The sequence below is a fragment of the Colias philodice genome, chromosome 20 (assembly GCF_061535455.1).
Source record: "Colias philodice isolate Cphi_HAF_F1 chromosome 20, ilColPhil1 Martin Lab GWU primary, whole genome shotgun sequence".
Taxonomy (NCBI): Eukaryota; Metazoa; Arthropoda; class Insecta; order Lepidoptera; family Pieridae; genus Colias; species Colias philodice.
In genome coordinates, this window is record NC_143105.1 from 1,557,025 (window position 1) to 1,579,724 (window position 22,700).

Here is a 22,700-nt window from a genome sequence, read left to right on the forward strand (position 1 = left end):
GTGGAATTAAATAAATTAACAATATTTGGGAGTTAAATGATAAATGAAATAAGTGAAGGAATGCTAATTCACTTTGGCTATAGTGTAAAAGTGTCGTGAGGATTTTTCGTGACGCTCGCCTAGCTCTCTAGCCAGCGTACCATGTCAAAAAAGTATCTACTTTTTTTGTTGTTAAAATCAGTATGTTTGATTTAAATAACGTAGGCAACAAACAACCGCGCAGACAAAATACCCAAAAAAATCAGTCATTTTAAGAACCTCATTTTTAGAAGTCGGTTAAAATCGTATGGTCAGTTTGGACGCCACATTTCTCGTTACAGACTACACTCGCAGGTCTCTGGCCGCATTAGCAGCCAACACACGGACGCAACACGGAAACATTGCATCCAATTCTTGCCTGGAGATAAAACACTGTTTTACTGCATACAATATTGTGATTATTTTTTAACAAAAAAAATGAAAGCTGCCAAGTGGTCAGAATTGGACAAAATTTAAATAAAACCAACCGATAGGCAGTATTCTTCAGATAAAAAAGTATATCAATTTTTGAAGAATAGAAAAAAATTAGATCACGAGGCAGGATTCGCAACCAGCATCTTCAACCATTCTGTGGCGAAAGACTCGGATTCGAATCCCTCCTCGTCGTCGATTTTTTCTATTCTTTAAAAAAATATATTTATAAGCATTCGAATGCCATAAAATACTAAATATCAAATTAAAAAAGTGTCCTGCCAGTCAAAAGTTCTGAGGCATCAATCCCAAAAGACACACAGTCGAATTGAGAACCTCCTTTTTTAGAAGTCGGTTGAAAAATCGTATGGTTAGTTAGAACACATTTCACAATTCTTACCTGGATATAAAATTAATAATAAACACTGCAGAAATGTGTTTTTATAATTACTAGCGGTTGTACACATTTACATACTTGATTAAACAGCTCTTAACTGACCACTCTGGCGCGATGTGGTACGAAAATTGTCCGTCTGCTTTTTTTTTTACTTACTTCCAAAACATATAAACTTTAATGAATTAATTTCTTTGCTAATATGTTTTTCACTTTCTACTTCATAATAACTAATCTATATCTTTTTATATATAAAAATGAATCGCAAAATGTGTTGGTAAGCGCATAACTCGAAAACGGCTGAAGCGATTTCGATAATTCTTTTTTTATTATATTCCTTGAAGTACGAGGATGGTTCTTATGTAGAGAAAACGTAAACATGTACCACGGGCGAAGCCGGGGCGGACCGCTAGTCTATAATATAAAAATGAATCCCAAAATGTGTTGTTAAGCGCATAACTTGAGAACGGCTGAACCGATTTCGATAATTCTTTTTTTATTATATTCCTTGAAGTACGAGGATGGTTCTTATGTAGAGAAAACGTAAATATGTACCACGGGTGAAGCCGGGGCGGATCGCTAGTACATAGATAAAAAATAAATGTAGACCAACTCTTGTATCGTTTTTCCTTTTACTCTTATAATAAATATGTGTGCGTTTTTCTTTCAAGCTTTCTCTTCGATCACTTTATTAACAAGATCGTTCATAATGCCATCAATACCATAGCATTTTCTATCCATATATACCTCTTAGGTCCTCTTATTTCATACCCCACTCTACCAAAACTCGACCTTTATCATACAACTTAATTTATATAAGCACTAGCTTACCGCCCGCGGCTTCGCCCGCTTTGTCTAAAACCTAATAAATTATATACTAAAACCTTCCCCTTGAATCACTCTATCTATTAAAAAAAACCGCATCCAAATCCGTTGCGTAGTTTTAAAGATTTAAGCATACAAAGGGGCATAGGGACAGAGAAAGCGACTTTGTTTTATACTATGTAGTGATAAACAATATCATATCCTACTAATATTATAATTAATGTGAAAGTTTCTGAGGATGGATGTGTATGTGTGTGTTTGTTTCTCTTTCACGCAAATACTACTGAACCGATTACAATGAAATTAAGTAAACATGTAGAGGCTAACCTGGATTAACACATAGGATAGGTTTTGTCCCGGAAATTCCACGGGAACGGGAGATGTACGGGTTTTTTATAAGTGGGCGAAGCCGCGGGCGGAAAGCTAGTGTTCAATAAAACAAAATCAGAAAGCATCACGCGTCAACAAAACAATTACTCATTAAACATAAAGGTAGATATATTAATTCGCAATTGCATACAATAATCAGCGCCTTTGTCCGTCTGTTTAAAATGCACAACGTGATACGGAACCCAGTGGCTGTGTTTGATGGCGCGGAAGTTAATTGAGGTCGAATTATCAAAAATTATAAACTAGTTGAAAACCGCAACTTTGCCCGCATAGTAAAAGAAAAGTAAAATCTTGTTTTCACCGTCTTCTGCTATCTTCTTATTCTTAGTGGATACTTAATAACATTTTTTGAAATATGTACCTTGGTTCCCTTTTCAAATCGCCATACTTTTTATACTAAAATTCAGAAGGCTAAAAACACAGCTCTTTTATGTCACATTCGGGTAAAAAACACGTAAATTAATAATTAGGTCCATGATATTATAAGATTATGATAATAAATACGACGCCATTTCCTTAACTTAAGCCTCTCTAATGATTCTAAAAAATAAAATAATACTTATTTTTAAATGAATACATTATCCATACTAATATTATAAATGCGAAAGTAACTCTGTCTGTCTGTCTGTTACTCAATCACGCCTTAACTACTGAACCAATTTGCATGAAATTTGGTATAGAGATATTTTGATACCCGAGAAAGGACATAGGATAGGTTTTATCCCGGAAATCCTACGGGAACGGGTTTTTCTTTGAAAACGCGGGCGAAGCCGCGGGCGGAAAGCTAGTCCATACTAATATTATAAATGCGAAAGTAACTCTGTCTGTCTGTCTGTTACTCAATCACGCCTTAACTACTGAACCAATTTGCATGAAATTTGGTATAGAGATATTTTGATACCCGAGAAAGGACATAGGCTACCTTTTATTGCGAAATATGTACCACGGGCGAAGCCGGGGCGGACCTCTAGTACTATATAAATCTAAGGTCGAATATGCAGCTCAAAATTGTTCCTATGGTAAATGTGCAATTGGACACACATATGCGATTCGCTGTTCAAAGCTTTTTGTATATGTATGTGTCCACATTGTTTCCCCGACGCTTTTTACTTTTATAAAAATATATTAGAGTCAGTAGTGCTTATCGGTTAGCCTAAGTAACAAATGTTGTGAAAAGTATTAAAAGTATTGAAGAAAAGGGCTATTATTATTTTAAGACCTTGGGGCAGAAGCGCTACTCTACATTGACGACCCCGACTACTCTACAGAAAACATAGGCTACTTTTATCAAAAGTCACCTCCAAGGTATTGAAAAAGTATGTGCGAAATAAAACCACGTGCACAGCTTGTATTATCATAAATTCGGAAATAAAAACAGATTATGCTAACGTTTACAAACAATAACACCATTTTGCATTCCAAATGCCTTTCAATGCGGAAGGAAGCTGTGGGAACGCGCTGAATCACAATTTTCCTTACCTTGTAGTACGAAGTCATATGGAACTTTATTCGTTTTTTTAGAGAAGTCGGTTAAAAGATAGAGACTCATTAATTGAAAAATGGCAGAGGGATAATCTATACTAATATTATAAAGCTGAAGAGTTTGTTTGTTTGTTGGTTGAACGCGCTAATCTCAGGAACTACTGGTCAGATTTGAAAAAAATCAGTTTTAGATAGCCCATTTATCGAGGAAGGCTAATAGGCTACATATCATCAAGCTATAAGACCAACAGTAGCGAAGCAATGCGGGTAACAGCTAAAACCGCGGGGCACAGCTAGTGTTATATATGTATACCTAAATACATGAAATAACCTTTCATTAGATTATACTACATTCATAGTAGAGGGAAAACTAATACGATACTACGCAACTATTTAGTAATCTGTGATTCTCCGATATTCAAACTTTTTTTAAAATGCAAATAAAACAATTAGTATCGTGAGTAATTGTAGTGGAATATAATATGATCTCACTTATTTTTAGATGTTACAAAATTACATTTATCGAATAATAAATATTAACACGTTCGCTGCGAAACAGGGCTTGAAACACCCTGTCCGTGTCTCGTCGTTATAGCGGTAGGAAAAAACTTAAACTTCTCTGTCGTGCGGGAGGCATAACTTCCATCTGGTTCAGTGTAGGAAAGTGATATCTATATATCTGAGATGTGCTATTGATTCCTAGTTCAATGGTATACCGACCTTAATACCGGGTTTCTTAGACCTCGTGCCGCACTGAACTAATAAAAATTCTAACACAGTGCGGAACGAGGTTGCGAAAACCTCGTACCCCGCGAACCTCGTACCGCACCCTAAGCTAGCTTCACGCGGTTAGTGTTGTGCAACACATTCGAGACTGAGCACGCGACGAATTACGACTGCTGCCGATTATGTCGAAACGTTGCCGAAAAAAGTTAATCAAGGAGGAAGATGAAGAAAAACCGGGTGGTGAAACTCTAAAATCTGAAATCTGAAAAAATATTATTGCTTGGCCTGTTTTAATGAAAAACATCCATAAGTTTGATAAATAAATACAATTAAATAAAGTCGATATTTCTTTTCCCATCACTAAATTATATGAAAAACTGCTATCGTTCAGTGCGGTATGGGGTACATCAGACCCCACATTTTATTTTACCCATAGAATCTAAACTAACTAATCTAACCACGGGCGACGGTAGATTTAGGTTAATGAACTCATTGTTAATAATAATCACGACAAAAGCCGCACACTTTGTCTTATTTGGCGCCAAAAAAAGGATTTTGATCTCCTACGGGCGGTGGGGTTTAATATGCCTCGTGCCGCCACAATGTCTGGTATAGGACAAGGTTTAAAACGACCCGTAACGCAGTAATGGAAAGTACAGATATATCTGTGCCGCAGTCAACGTGTTAATAGTTTAAAAAACTAAAAAACACGCTTTTTATAGAAAACCGAACTAAAAAATAGAAAATTTTATCAAATTAGTGTATTGTCATCGGTCCTCAATAAATCTACAAAGTTTGAACGAAATCTGGCCGTTTAAAGTGGGTCAAAATCGCGCCCAAAGAAGTCGGTTACAAACAAACAAACATACAGGTGAAGCTAATATAAAGCGTGTAATAAAAATGAAAACATTTTTTTTTAAATTTCGCTTTGTATATAGAAATAAGTTTAATAAGGTTTGCAATCACTGCATTTATTCTGTAGTATGTGAATACTGAATAATATCTACATACGATACTAAACATTGTACATGAACCAAAACAATCATTTATTATAAGAAAATATAAGGAAGTGTCCAGAAATACTCAGAACGAAATTATTTACAAATCTTCCGCTTGCATGTATATATTTCTAGCATTGTGTATGTGTGCGTAACAAAATTTCTTGGATTGATGGATTGGAAAAAAGTTGTTTCGCTTTTAAAACTGTATTTAATGCTTTGATTGATGGATTACCGTGGGATTTACTTTGATAATTACTTTAAATGTCACAGGAAGCCAAAAAACAGACGCGCCGAACGGAAAATTCTGTCTATCAGTTAAATGAAGACTGTTGGTTAGAAATTATCTTTATGTTTATTCAGTATTTAGTCTTATTGTTAGTATTTAAGTGATCTTTATCTTTATCTTTATTATATCTTTATCATCTTAATATATGTATATATAAATCTCGTGTCACAATGTTTGTCCTCAATGGACTCCTAAACCACTTAACCGATTATAATAAAATTCGCACACCATGTGCAGTTCGATCCAACTTGAGAGATACCACGGGCGAAGCCGGGGCGGACCGCTAGTATTATATATTATATGTGTGCATATAATAATAATTCCGATCATATTTATACTACAGCTATGTTTTTCATGAAACCTTTTTTTTTGAAGAAATAAAATATGGAGAGTAAATTTATACGGATAATGATCATCGCAGTTATAAAAAAAGTCAAGAAATCGATGTTATCCTATAAATCTGACATAGGTGTAAATTATAATATCTATGAATATTGTTATATCAATATAGCATATTTTTCAGATCTGTCTGAGCAACTCAAACATATCCTAGAGAAAAATCGTATAGCCATCAGATACGACACGATATCGTGTCGTGTGTATATCGTGTCGTGTGTATTGCAATAACAATATTAAGTGCGTCCCTTATCAGTTCTTATCAACCATCGTTCGGAATGCGACTAGTGCATAGGATAGCTCTAATAAGGCGCATAACGCTTCCATCATTAACATCATTATATGTAGGGTGCCTTTGATTTTGGAGATACTGGGATATATGCAAATAAAAAAGTGAAAATACTTTAGAATGTATGTATGTAAGTATGTCATAGTAAGATTATTTTTTTTTTTATTTTTTTTTAGATTATAATTTTAAAACCTACAGTTTACATTATACCTCGTGAGATTATTAACTGCCAAAATTGTTAACCGAACCAAACCATTTAGAATTTAACAATAATATAAGCTTTTGATGAGCAAGTTGAGTTAAGAGCAGTGCTGGCTCAGAGGTGAGACCTTCGACTTCGAATCGATAAGACCGGGGTTCGAGACCAGGCGAGCGCGCAGGTAATAAATTGATTTTGCACGCCTCATAAGCGAAGCGTTGAGGTGGGTACTACTGTCACTTCGCGCAAAACATCTGATTTTTCAAATTTAAAATGTCTTTATGTATCATACATTGCACTTGTAAGATAATACATACACACACATATTAAGAAAAAACACTATTTTTAACGTTCATGATATTTTTGATGTCATTTTTGTTATTTAAACTAGTTAAAAAACAGTTTAAAAAAGTTCTGTCTTGGACGTCCGTGTGTCTGTATGTGCGGATCCTTTTTCTTGTTAACACGATAGCGACCGAAATACTTTACTGATCGAGTCTTTTTTTTTCTCTTACGCTTGAGTATGCTCAGGAATAGAACCCTTTCATTTTTCAGGGTCTGATTCGATGTGGTTTAATTGTTATTAAATAAACAAAAATAATAATTAATAAATATTTATTAAAAAAAAATTATGAGGCGTGCACTTTTGGATTTTCCAAACTATTTAAATTTATCTACGCATGTTGTAACATCAGTCATCACCACTGCTCGAACGGTGAAGGAAAACATCGTGAGGAAACCAACATGTCGAAAAATCAAAAGTTCGACTACATGTGTCATCCGCCAACCCGCACTGGGCCAGCGTAGTGGATTATGGCCTGTACCCTCATAGGAGGCCCGTTTCCCAGCAGTGGGAACGTATATGGGCTGATGATGATGAGCAAGTTGAATTTCGTGTCAATTCTTTTTCCAAGAACCAAATAATTAAAATTCTGTGTAACACCAACGAATTTACTAACCAGCGTGGTAAGTTAATCTTCCCAGCATCTTTCTATTGATATTTCAGGACCAATGCAGTTTTTAACTGAGTTTTATCTTTACCTATTTATTTTAATAATCCTAATATACATTTTATTAAATTCACATACTCATTATCAATACATTTAATTACCAAAAACGATATCCACCCTCTGCAGTAGTTGTTAGGGGCTAGAGCAAATTCATATTATCGCTAACGTTACGTGTCGCGTAAAGCGCTACAAAGCGTAGGCGTCTAACAGTTACAGCGTTTACAGCGCTTGCAATTTGCACAGCTACTTACGGAATATACAGCGCCAAGTCGTGGAAATAAACGCGGCGTTTTGGTTGATAATAAAACTAAATAAATTTTGATGAAGTGACATATCACACTAGCGGATTGCGAGCGGTTTCAAAGCGGAGCGGGTGCGCAACGAATACGTTGCGGTTGCGCAGCGAATTCGTTGCGGACGCGTGGCAGATGCGCAACGTTTACGTCGCAGTCATGTACACTCATTAACAAAATGGAATCCGTGCTGGTTGTTACTTATAACTTGTGATAGTATAATAATTATGAGATCATTATTTTTTACGAGTTTCATAACATGTTAATGTTTAGGGTATTGTTTTATCTATTAAATCTTGGTCGAAATGCAATCAGATAACTTAATTGCTCATTAAGAAAGTTCATTAGTGAAATAAATGTTAAAGCTCCTTAACTAAAACAGGGCTATCTTATTATTAGATAAATAGCAGTGAATAGAAAATTTTATCAAGCAACCAGCAACTCACTATCACTTTGCTCATAATTAGGTTCACAAAATCTCTTTATAACATACGTTGCTATGGGAGAGATTATACTGGTCAGTCGTTACATACTTTTGGAATGTATGGTACATTCTAAAAGTCCTAGTAATTCAATTTTATAGCACCTTTTTTTAACAACTCCAGTTGTTATTACATCTTTAGTTAACTGTTAAGTAAGTGCATTTCCACAGTACGGTTAAAAAATTGAGTGCTACAGAAACGATGGAAATATTGAATGGAAGTTAGGCAAGGCGGAAGGGCTGGCTTTTGTGCGAGAGTATACAAAATGACGCGTCCGCAACGAATTCGCTGCGCAACCGCGGCGTGTTCGTTGCGCGCCCGCAACGTATTCGTTGCGCACCCGCTCCGCTTTGAAACCGCTCGCAATCCGCTAGTGTGATATGGCACTAAAACTTTTGAACAAGACAAAACTAATTTTCCAATCACTTCAAATGTACAACACGGTAAGTATTTTTTTATGAAAAAAAGAAAATTGCAGTTGTAAAGTGTTACATATACGTAAACAGTGAACGTCAAATACGATTTTTAGATGAATACACTGATACGATTTTTAGTTTAAACGATATTGTAAGTATCAAATAATTCAAATATAGTATTTTAGATAGAATATAATAGAGTATTTTAAATAGAATCAACAATGTATTTTTATTGAGTTATTCATTATGTTTATAATTTTTATATGCTTAATTTCTGCAGGCGTTATAAAATCAGCTGCGAACTATTTCTTAGGGATTTATTCTGTAAGCATCATCATTTTATGAACGCACGAGGTCCAATCTAATTCCCATACATAAAAATATTTGATTAGCTAATAAAATAAGAAATAGTAATATCATATTTTCAAGTCAACACCGCTCGCAGCAAACCCCCGTATGTTTCCAAATACTTAGCAGCGTTATGACTATTTCAGTGCACTATTATTATTCCGTTTAGACAAACACTATTCCTATTACCATGAAACAATTGTACACACTATTGTTACTAAGATCCTAATGGTGTGTCCGTGTTTGGAATCACGATTTAAGTTAGAAAAGTAAGGCGGTGGAAAAACTGATCCTACTATGATATTTTTTCTTTCGCTTATTCTCTTTTTATATACTACTAGCTTTCCGCCCGCGGCTTCACCCGCGCAGTCAAAGAAAAACCCGCATAGTTCCCGTTCCCGTCGGATTTCCGGGATAAAACCTATCCTATGTCCCGGGGTAAAAGTAGCCTATGTCTTTTCTCGGGTATCAAAATATATCTATGCCAAATTTCATGCAAATTGGTTCAGTAGTTGAGGCGTGATTGAGTAACAGACAGACAGACAGAGTTACTTTCGCATTTATAATATTAGTATGGATGTGAAAGGTTAGGAGAACGTTTTTATGTTTTGATGAAAATTTGCAAAGTAAATACATTTTTTTTAAATTACTATAGTAGAAAATATCGGTATCTATTATGATGAATAACGATCGTACCACAGTAAATAGAACACAAAAAGTAAGGCAACTAAGTGTTTTCGTTAAAATAATTACCTTGTTGAAATAAATTTTCTGTCGTAACATTTTTAAGGAAGTTTTTGTATTGTTCGTATTCTATTTACTGTGATCATACTCAGTGTGATTTTTATTTAATCTTAAAGTATACAGTACATTATTTTATTAGTATATTTATCCCTTCGCTCATGCTTCCTAATCTTCGAATTATATGTATGAAAATGAATACATGTCAGTGTCTTAGTTTATATATTTAATAACTTACAAATAGTCAATTGTATTATTACAATAAATACCTATTTAATGTCAACAAGCCCACTTGAATTAGAAGTACATCGGTATTCGGTCTATTTGATGGCTCAAGGATCACTAAGTATATTATTGTATTGAAGACTTTTATGACCTGAAGATTTCTATACATCAAACACGAGTAAGCTAAAACCATTATAGTATCTAAGAGCAAAGGGATATATTATTATCCGTGTACTATCTATTTATATTTATTATCTGTGTATTTAATATATGTAATGTTAATACACAACGTATGAAAAATAAAGGTGACACAAACGATGCAAACGTTTTACTACAAAAGTATGTTTGTAAATGTACCGATGGTACCGACATAGCTCAACGAATAAGCAAGCTGAAGTGGTAGTGGGCCGGTCATATGTGCCGCAGAACAGACAACCGCTGGAGCACACATGTCTTAGAGTGGACACAGAACATATAAAGAGGTCCTCTTTATATGTTCTGTGGTGGAGACCGCGGCTCGGCAAACGTAGCGTAGGACGCCCTGCTACAAGGTGGAGTGACATCTGCAGATGATGATGATCATGATGATGTTTGTAAATAAAAAGGTAGAAAAAAATTGAAAAGATTTTATTTTAATTCTATTTATAAACCATTATATGTACGTTGTTAGACGGTAGTATACTATTTCGAGTTAATCCAATGATCCTTACATTCATTACATTCACTATAAAAATAAAATAAAAATAAAAAATAAAATAAGTCTTTATTGCTGCTAAAAAATTACAAACTACTACAAAAATCTTATACTATTATATGCCGTTGACAATATTCCTTAGTTATTCCTATATTATATTGTAGAATATTTTAATCGTTATTAAACACTTAACATTCACTTTACTCAAACTCAAACATTTATTTATTCAATAAGACTTCTTATAAAAGCACTTCAATCGTCATAATATTTTTTAACATTTACCACCGATTCGGAAAGCAGTATCAATGGAGAAGAACCGGCAAGAAACTCCACAGTTGCTCTTCAACTACACAGTATGTACATAATATGTCCAAAACTTCATCAAAACAACCTCATAATCCTTACCAATTTGCGACATCGAACTACTTATTCAATAATCGATTCCACATCGAATTAATCCGATGATCGATCAACTGGGCTGAGATCAAAAAACTTTTCTCATTACGACCATACTGTTCATTTGACAACTAGATTCCGAAGTTTGACAAATAAATCCCATCTTGAAATTCATAGAGCCAGCTCAGCGTAAGTTTGGTTATATTTTTGTAGTGATAGAAGATAGTACTGCAGAATCTAATGAAATGAAATGAAATAAATTTATTTGTCCATTTTATGTTTTACAATTAATGTACGACAGTGGATCCCAAACTAAGTGAAATACTTGTGTCTTGGGACCCTGATTTATATTTTTTTTAATTATGTAAAAAAATTATAACTCAGTATGTAGTAATTAAAATTAATTTAATTATTTAGTTTAATACTTATATTAAGTTTTATAGCATTCAAATCACTACGTCATATTAAGGGTGCGTATAAAGCAAAATAACCAATCTTCTATTAGATGATACGTGTAATATGCAAGACCAAATCTAAAAAATAAAATATATATCAAACTAGATGATATGTTCAACGATTCTGTTTAATCAAAAACATAAAATATTAAAATTTACTCGATAAAAAAAAATCACCAAGTTAGCTCTAATTTTCACACTTTTACGTTTTCTACTTGACATGGCGCTCTTTTTTTCTCGAGATAAACTTTTGGTTTTGTCACGATAAAAGTGGTTTATCGCAGATAAAACCAAAACTAAAAGTAATTACACAAAATGCTCTGACAAATATCTTGCAAATGTTTTAATATAATTGTTTATAAAAAAAAAATCATAATAAGTATTACCATGTCAAGTAGAAAACGTAAAAGTGTGAAAATTAGAGCTAACTTGGTGATTTTTTTTTATCGAGTAAATTTTAATATTTTATGTTTTTGATTAAACAGAATCGTTGCACATATCATCTAGTTTGATATATATTTTATTTTTTAGATTTGGTCTTGCATATTACACGTATCATCTAATAGAAGATTGGTTATTTTGCTTTATACGCAGTTACGCACCCTTAAGTCGCTGACTGTCCTCTCTATGTGTGCTTACTGCTTATATCTTGAAAACTACGAAACGGATTTTGATGCGATGTTTTAATACATGGAGTGGTTCTCTAGGAAGGTTTTACTATACTTTATAAATTGGAAAAAAAATATTTGGGAGTAAAAATTATGATGTAGGTAAATAATAAAGGTTACAGTAACAGAACTTCTATATAGTAAAAATATAAGAAAATAAAAAGCCAGACACTTCAAGTAAGCTTAACATCCTCTCAAAGGCGCGTTTCCAGTCCCTAAAAAACATATGCTACGAATTGAGAACCTCTTACATTTTTGGGAACGTCGGTTAAAGAGATAAGAGGGTTTTTCGTTTAGCGAATAAATCTGTGAAATTAGTTGATATAAGCTTCCATAAGCTCATACTGTAGATTTTTAAAACATATCTTCTTATATATATATATAAAATTCTCGTGTCACAATGTTAGTCTGCATACTCCTCCGAAACGGGCCGATTCTCATGAAATTTTCTGTGCATATCGGGTAAGTCTGAGAATCGGCCAACATCTATTTTTCATATGTACCACGGGCGAAGCCGGGGCGGACCGCTAGTTATTAATAAAATAGTGATGCCTTCTTCGTGGGATAACACGACAAAACTCCATCAAAATTGATCTAGCTGTAAAATACAAACATATACAGATTTTCACATTTCTTTTATTTAATACGTGTTTAATATCATTTCTTTACTCCTAATGCGTATATGACTCTTATATATTCTAATATTTATTTCACACACTACTTAATTTCGTCACTAAAGTCACAGCCTCCGTCTTAAGATAAAATATTAACTGAATCTCTAATAATGTTTCACCTAGTGAATAAAAACTTCCGTCAAAGTGACCAAAGTAAATATTTAAGTGGCTGAAGTTAGTAGCGAGTTAGCGACTGAGTGCATCGGAAGTTAGAGTTCTAACTGCTGATTAGAGCTGGACCTTAATATGTTATTTAGATCTAAAGTAAATTAATTGGTTTAAAATACTAGTAGATTCGTTTTAATTAAATTATTACATTGATACCGATCCTTGGTTGAGCAAAGTTTGAAGTATGTCAGTCCATTTAATATGGGTCTTAATCGAATCTTAAAGACTCTCAAGTAGACAAATATACAGGTACGCCATGTATCAAAACTTTCAAAAGTAACTACAGCATAATGCATTATTTCCAAATACATAATATAAATGAAATAAATAAAAAATCCAAATATAAAAGCATACAAAACATACATACGATGCACGCCCGATCAAATGCACTTAGACCCAAAAACATTTAGAGCTGCATAATTGAATAAAATAAATGATTCCAACGATTTGTATGATATGCACAAATATAAAAGGCGTATTAGATATCAAAAGGACGTAAACAATACGGCAGTCGGCAGTCGCATTACGGGTAGATAATGGCGCATTATCTGAGATCGATTACAGTTATCTGTAATAAGATCTTATTCCGTGCTACCACACAATGAGCGAGCTTTGTCCTGGCTGAAGGGTGTGGGTAAAATGCCGTTATTGAAATGCGAATTCCTATTTAGGATTTGCAAGGGAATTTTTTTAATAAAAATCGTATTCATGTCATTTTAATTTCTATAGTTTATAAAACAAAAGGATAGTATTTTAACGTTGACAAATTATTAATAATGTGCAATTATTTAGATATTATTTATGTTTATAAATAGAAACTTACTTATGAATTTAGAAAACAAAAAGTTGTCTTTGATTTATTCTATTTTGTAAAAAATAAGTTTTGTTGTCTAGATAAGGTATTAAAGCTGTAACTGTGTGATTTATTATTTACTTTTATATTTTATAAAATAATGTGTGTAATGAAGTGTCAAATAAATAAATAAATAAATAAGGTTTTCTTGGTTTCGTACTTGAAAACTGTATCCAATTTTTCTTAATTCTCGTTATCATCATAATGCAGATCTTAATTTATATCTCAACGACCAAACTTTTTCAAAAGAAATCGCAAATAAACTTAAAAAAATAAAAATAAAAACGTGTCACCGAGCGCCATTTTAGCGTTGCACTCGTCTAGTTGAATAGAGGTCCTTCTCATTAGCATTTCCAAGTTAGCAAATTTAAAGCTCAAGACTGCAGCGGACCAATGAAGCTATTTATATTCATTTATCCTACAAAGGTATTAATTACGACTTAATTTTTAATGGCTTTGATGGTTAACAATTGTGCCCGCTCTAGACGTTATGAGGTCTGTGTTTATTTTTGTATTAAGAAAGTATGTCGTATAATTTAACTGTTTTTAGTAAGATTTTTAAGTTCTTTAAAATTCATTCATGATGCTAATAGAAGACGGAGACCACTCCAAGAAACATTAAAAATATGTTAATTTGCTCTACATTTCGCTTTTAGTTAATGATAGATAGAATTTTAAAAAGCAATTGAAAAAACATAACGTTATTTACACTAAAATTTTAATTATACGAAAATTTGAAAATATTCGAAGTTTACCTCTGAACTGTACCTACTACATGATCCTGGTTTTAACCACCAAACCATCACACTCATAAGTCATACAAAAGTAATAATTTCTTTTTAACCGTCACAAAACTTCTCGACCCCTAAAGCTGTATAATTGTTCCAAGTTTTTCAATCCACCAAACGTAAACAATATGTACATACGAACAACAGAATACATAATTTTCCCGTAATTAGCACATGCTAAATTCACCCATAAGCCTACACATTAAGAACGATATTTGTATCAACGAATTGTCATGCAAAATTCGTTCTATACAACTCGTCGGCTGTCGGCAAAATGGTTATTATCTCTTTAATTTCGCAAGCTATCGTCGCCTTTATTTTTATTAGGTTAAGGGTGTTAATTGCGTGTGCGTATTATTGTATAAAAAATGGAAAAGCCCGTACAAGTAGTCGGATGGCCACATTATTTATTTAGGCCCTCTCTAGGGCTTTCAGAGTTGAAAGATTAATCATTATCAAATAATTTTTTTTGTTTGTTGGAAATTTTTCACGATGAATGAAGTTTTTTAATAAATATAATGAGTTTAGTTCTTTACTACTTAGGAAAGGTTAAGACTGGATTATCGAGTTTAACAGATACATACTGGTAAAGCCGCCTTGTTTCCTTTTGTTCTGTTTTCTAAGGGCTGATTTTCAATCTTTGGTTAAAACCTATGGTTAAAACTTATTCGTTGAATAACGTATTAAACTACCATTTCAAAAATGTATTCTAATTACCTGTATTTGACAGTTTACAGGTGACATTTTAATAGTATCGTGTAATACTTTATTGGACGGATAAGTTTTAACCAAGGATTGAAAAATTGGCCCTAAATGAATATATATTTTATAGAATATAGAGTTTAGTAGAGAGAAAGAAATAGAACGTTTATTCATATACCACAATACTAAAACAAGGACTTAAAACAATTAATAATAAAATGTAAAAATAGGAAAAAACCTTAATACTTATGTAACAGCGTGGTACAGAAAGGGAGACATCTCAGCATTTGCTGCACCTATAAACCTAGATGCAGCGCTGATTTTCAGAAGTTCCCAGTTATGTATTCAGTTTACGTATTCATTATTTTAATATAACTCAGATCCCGCCCACTACAATTTTATATTGTAGTAGGTGTACTTATACCATTGGTGGTGCAATCACAAAAGCTCAATGAAAGTCCATTTAAAACCAGCAAACACAGATCTCTAAAACACACGCTTAAACATATACCAAAAGGATCTATCTACACTGGATAGCAAAGAAAAGCTCTAATATTATTGGATTTAATACCTTCATTGTTATTTAGCGTAAGTAGCCCTATAGTATGAATGCCTGTTACCATGATCTTATAGCAGTTTTATTCCCTGTGTGGGAAAGAGATGGCGCTAGATGACCTATATAGCGCTGTCACTTTCTTACACTGGAAATAATACTGCTTTAAGACAGGATAAAGGGGTTGGTACTACAATGAAGTCAATTATGCCTCATTTAATTGCACTAGCCTCATACTTTATTAACAATCCAATTTAATTGCGTTTTCCTTTTATTTTTGTACTTCGTTAAAATAAAACGTGAAGTATAATTGAAATAATGTCGGGTTTATTCTCGGAGCTTAAAAGGAATTTCTTTGCAGTTTTTGTATCTTGAACTAAAGATACTAGGATCATGTAGTTACTGATAATCTGTACTTCAATAATTTATATTAGAATTATTTGCAGGTTTGTCTCTCTCTACACGTCGCATCGGAAGAATTTTAGGTTGTGATTTTTGTGTCTAGACATAGTTAGGAGACTAAAGAGAGGTACTTTTTAGCAAATCATATTATTATGTACCTAATTAGGTAGATATTAATGTACCTATATGGCATGTAATCTTAATCTTATCTTATCTTATAATATATAATATATAAATCTCGTGTCACAATGTTTGTCCTCAATGGACTCCTAAACCACTTAACCGATTATAATAAAATTCGCACACCATGTGCAGTTCGATCCAACTTGAGAGATAGGATAGGTTTTATCCCGGAAATCCCACGGGAAAGGGAACTATGCGGGGTTTTCTCTGAAAACGCGGGCGAAGCCGCGGGCGGAAACCTATAGTATGGCTAATAAATCTTAATTGCATATTTAGTCAATTTATATTTTAAAGGTTGACTCTTTATTGTAAAGGAAGATCAATAATGTATCAGTCAATCACAATGAAAGGTTTTTGATTTGACTATTTGTTTTTTTTTACTTTCCAGGAAATTGATATGAAAATAACAAAAGAGAGAACACATTCAAGATGAAAATATTCAAAAAACGAAGCGTTATTATCAAACACAAAAGCCAGGAATCAGAATACAATACCCCTCTTTCTATACGTCGGGTAAATGTTATTTGGTGAAATCTTATAAAGGCGATAGAGGGAACAAATCGAATAATAAATAAATCAGGCCGATGTAGAAACATATTTTGGCGAGCCGTAAAGGGCGTCATAAAAATGACCCAAACCTCTTTGCTATGAACCTTTTTATAAAAAAGAATATAAGCAGATTATTTTACAGAAAGTGGTATAATTCTAACTTTAAGCAATCCTAAATAATATGAAATTTTTTGACTGAAAAAAAAACATAAGTTTCGACAAGCATACACAGAAAATGCTACTAATCCATACTAATATTATAAATGCGAAAGTAACTTTGTCTGTCTGTCTGTTACTCAATCACGCCTAAACTACTGAACCAATTTGCATGTAATTTGGTATGGAGATATTTTGATACCCGAGAAAGGACATAGGCTACCTTTTATTGCGAAATATGTACCACGGGCGAAGCCGGGGCGGACCTCTAGTATGAAATATGTCTGTCAAAGATATCTTTAAAATATACTTAATACATAATATTATACAATATATTATTAAGTAATAGTATCATCTATTTGGTAGAGTATGTTATAAATTTATAATACAGACCGACACCAAGACTCGACTATTTTCTTCTTTTTGGAGATTAAAAAATATATATATATAAGTCTGTATACTACTTTCTTTCTATGGAGCTTTTTGATACAGGTAATCATTGTGTACGGAACATTACACATTATTTGAAAGAAACATAATATTGTGTCGTTATCTAATTCAAATTAAAATAAAATTCTATTAAGGGCCGATTTTTCAATCCTTGGTTAAAATTTATCCGTCCAATAAAGTATTACACGAATATTTTAAAATGTACCTGTAAACTGTCAAATACGGACAATTAAAATACATTTTTGAAATAGTAGCTTAATACGTTATTCGATGAATAAGTTTTAACCAAGGATTGAAAAATCAGCCCAAATTCAGACTACGTGCAAACTCTTTTGTTTGATTTTACGAGTATAATTCATTTAGAAACGGATTTTACCCTCACTGAAAAGTGTGCGATACGTCGGGATAATAATATAATGAATAAATCGCGTTTAAAATTCATTTAATTTTTATACCTGCAAACTGTCAAAGATATTTAAGTTCCATTTCCACTTCTGCACTCGTCTGTACAAAATAAACAACGGCTGTAATACGTCTAATAGCAGAATCTCACGAGATAGTAATTAGTACGATTCGGTCTAGACCACACTCAGCACATCACTAATTGAGCATGATGTTAGCAAGCTTGAGTTTAAGTGTACAGTCGCGTGGAAATTTGAGAATTCTTTTTAAGTGAAACTTCTTTAGACGCGTTGAGAGTAAAATTTCTATGGTAATACCGTCACGTCATGACAATACCAACACGTCATGAAGTAAGGCGACGATTTTGGTATCTTTGAATCTTGCCAAAGAAGTTTCACTTCTGACACGTGTGGTCGGGACTCGCTCATTTTCTTTTAATAATAGGTTGTATGTTGTCTTACCGATAGAGATAATTATAAGTGTCAAATATCTCCAATACGAATACAATACTTTTAAACAATATTTTACAATAGAATAGAAAAAAATTACCGCACTGCCAAATATCATCAAAATCCGTTCATAAGGTTTCGCGTAAAAGAGTAACAAACATACTCTCCTCCCTCCTCACAAACTATCTCAATTATCATATTACTAGAATGTAGATAAGAGCATCTTCTTCCAAGGGCACTTCTACGATTCACGATCAATATTACTGTTGACACAACGAGACTGTAAGGAAAATAAACAAATTATTTACCATTAAACATTAAAAAAATAAAACTTACAAAAGCATTGTCTTTGGAACTGTACAATTAATTTTCTTACGTGGTTAGCAAAGCTTTAAGATCAGTGGAAGCCAATTGTCAAATGTGCTATACTGTGGAATTCTTTAAGTAAATCCTAATAATGATAATAAAAGCTATTTTTACACGCTTTATATTAGCTTCACCTGTATGTTTGTTTGTTAGTAACCGACTTCTTTGGGCGCGATTTTGACCCACTTTAAACGGCCAGATTTCGTTCAAACTTTGTAGATTTATTGAGGACCGATGACAATACACTAATTTGATAAAATTATTCCATTTTTTAGTTCGGTTTCTATAAAAAGCGTTTTTTTTTAGTTTTTTTAAACTATTTTTATAAATAATTCATATTGTTTATTAATTTAAACAGAGGATATAATATACCTGTGTAATATACTGATTTGCTTACAGAGTAAAAGCACATGAGTAGATAATGTGGTAAAAGGTAGTAAAAAATATAAAATGATAATAAAATATTATCTGAAGACAGGTTGTGGTAAATTATTTGTACATAGAAATATAGACAGCATCCTAATTTGGTTTAAAATTAAACAAAACTGAAAACATGTATACTAAGTGATTATTAAACGATTTTGTACATTCTTTGTTACAGAAAGCTAAATTTTTCATTACAGGTCAGCTGCAGCTTTAAGCAGACAATCAACTAAAAAAAATAGGTTATTCAATGTTCAATTCAATCCATCTTTTTCGAAGTCGGTTTTAACAAACTTCTGAACCAAGTTAATGACCAAAGACCAACTTGTTTGAACTATGAAGTCAAGTTTAATTAAGCGGTTATCTTTAACTGTGTGTTTAACATCGAACTTAGGCCTTTGTTTAAGGATTACTAGGAATAATAGCGGCGTGTATGCGGGCTGTTTTATCTTTGGGTTTGCGGCCGTATTATGGGAATAGGAATGCTAATATATTAAATGATTTTTTTTTTTAATATTCCAGGACAATTTTCACACACGGCACGATTTGATCCCATACTAAGCTTTCGCTTGTGTTATGGAAACCAGATGACTGATAAACATACATATATAATTTTTATTAATACTTATATAGATAATTAACATTGTGTCTGGGACACAGAGCGCACATCTATGTTCATCACACAAATATTTGCCCCGGGTGGGAATTGAAAACACGACCTTTGGCTTGGAAGACAGGTCCACTACCAACCTAGCCAACCGGTCAGTCCATATTATTTTCTTAATATCGCTATCAACTATTATATGTATATAGCATAAAATATGAATCAAGTAGGTACCTACGCGTTGTTCTACAACCATTAGAACGCTTCAGATGTTCCGCTGTCAGCTCAAAAACAGCCTAAAAATGTCGCAGCATGACCTTTGAAAACTTACATAAAATAGACTAATTGTAACCATCACTGTTAAATAAACATGAGTTAGCGCGGATGAATATATTAGTACAACGTAGTAGTACAACGGAGAAAAGCCAGTCCAATCAATCAGTCCATCATAAAAAGATTAAGATATGTATACAGACATATACAGTATAGCTACATCCAAATCGACATCCGACAGAAATCAGATTTTCGTTTTAAAGTCGTTAAAACAAGTTAACCGGTATCAGAATAAGCCCGCGGGTGGATATCGCTATCACCAAAACTTCTCCTTTGAGACGTTCTATTTTATCTGAATAAGTTTTGAAACTTAACTGCTGGACCGTTTCGAGCATATTTTCAAGTTTCATTTTGATAATTTGGCTTTTGGCGTGGTTTTTTTAAGTAATTTGATGTTTGAATGCATTATAAGGATTAAAAATTGTGTTTCTACTTTCTTTAGACTTTCAGAATATGATTCAGATACTTATTCTGTAATAACATCAATATTTTTCTTATTAAATGTAGTTGTAACTCGATGCAAATTTATATCGACTAAAATTGCTTGGAAAAAGTTATATATTTGGAAGTTCCATAAAAGATAAAACGGTTCAGTAATATTTAAAACATAGGTAAACCCATTGGTTTCTATCTTAACATCAACATGGATACGATTTTCCCATAAAATTTGACCTACTCCCTACTCCAGAAATATAACCCCTAATTGGCTGCCAAAATACTAGTTTCTGACTCGCATCTTTGCATCTCGATACAATATAACAATAATGACAAAGCAATTCTCATTCCGGACACAGACTCCTGTGTCGATGAATTTGTTACTAGTTAATTTTCTACTTCGACGGACAAAGCCCTGGATGTGAGAAATGTGACGCATCCATTATTAAATATAATATCTTCTAAGCAACTCATACAATACAACTTGTTCAGAATAATTTAGCTTTAAAGAAATTTTTAGAGAGTTCGGGCAGAAGTTACCCAATCGGTTCAGTAGTATTTACTTTATGCATTTTTAATTATATTGATGAAGATAAATGTAGCAGCAAATGTTTATTTAAGAATAAGATGTTGTAGTTCTATTCAAGGGCTGATCATTCCTTGAAATGAAGGGAAATGAAAAATACTTAATTGTACACTATAGACACAATTTAAACAAGGTAACATAACCAATAGGTTTTACCCTTGAAAATTAACGCTTAGTTTTCTATAGTTATCGTTCTAGTATATTCTATATACGCAAATAGTCAATTCAGTAGAAGTGGCTTTCCTAATTTTTATTTCCTCACAAAGTAATTATTAATAATTTCCGCGGTTTTATCCACAGTGCTCCGCTCCTGTTGGTCTTAGCCAGATTATATTATATAGCCTATAGCACACTTCGATAAATGGGCTATCTAACACCGAAATAATTTTTCATTTCGGTTCCTGAGATAAGCGCGTTCAAACAAACAAACAAACTCTTCAGCTTTATAATATTAGTATAGATTCATATAAATTGTATACCATATCCAAGTTTCGCACATCCGTGAACACGTCTCACTCTGTCTGTAATTAGTCGCTCGGTCCCGCACTTCCGACATTTACGAGATCAACTAAAAAACTTCGTAATGTCCTTTGCATTTCGCTTCAAGTATTGATGAACGGATTAATATTAAGTTGCATTTTTTTTACGACGTTTATGTTGTAAAGTATTAGTTTTTGATTTTTAAATAAAGTGTAGAGATTGGTGATTAAAGTTGATTTTTAAACGTGCATGTGTAACTTAAAGAAGAAAAAAAATTCTGAGAATGAATTATATATACTTATTCATTTTATTAAAAAAAGTGTTATTAAGGTTTGAATACAAATTTGTATTGCCTTTTTCATCATTTATCATTCAAAAAATACTTTCTTGTTGTTTGAATTTTTGCAAAAAAATGCAGATCTTTTAAAATAGCAGAACTTGACTAAAGACTATAGAGACCCCACCCGACTGTTAATACCTAGATATCGTATGGATTTATACCAAAAAATACCAACGTTACGTGCACCAGTGTAGGTATTCAATTCAATTCCCAAATCCCCGAGGAAATTGCCATTTAATAACTTTAAACGTAGCTCGAAAATATAGCTTATTGAAAAATGTTTTTACGACCTCGGTTTACATACATAAAAAAATAAGAACGATTAGATTATGAAGAGTAGTAAGGCTCATAGCCTTATTCGTCGAATAATGTAAAAAACTACCATTTTTAAAAACGTATTCTAATTGCCCGTATTTGATAGTTTACGTGACATTTTAATATTATCGTGTAATACTTAATTGGACGGATAAGTTTTATTCAAGCATTGAAAAATCATCCCTTAATAGAATAAGTAGGGAATTAAGAAGAATTATGATAAAACTACAATGGTTGTTAAAATAACCATCATCGATAACACACAATATAATAAAAAAGTTTTGAGTAAACTGTCATACAGATAAAACTTCGATGACTTGTAA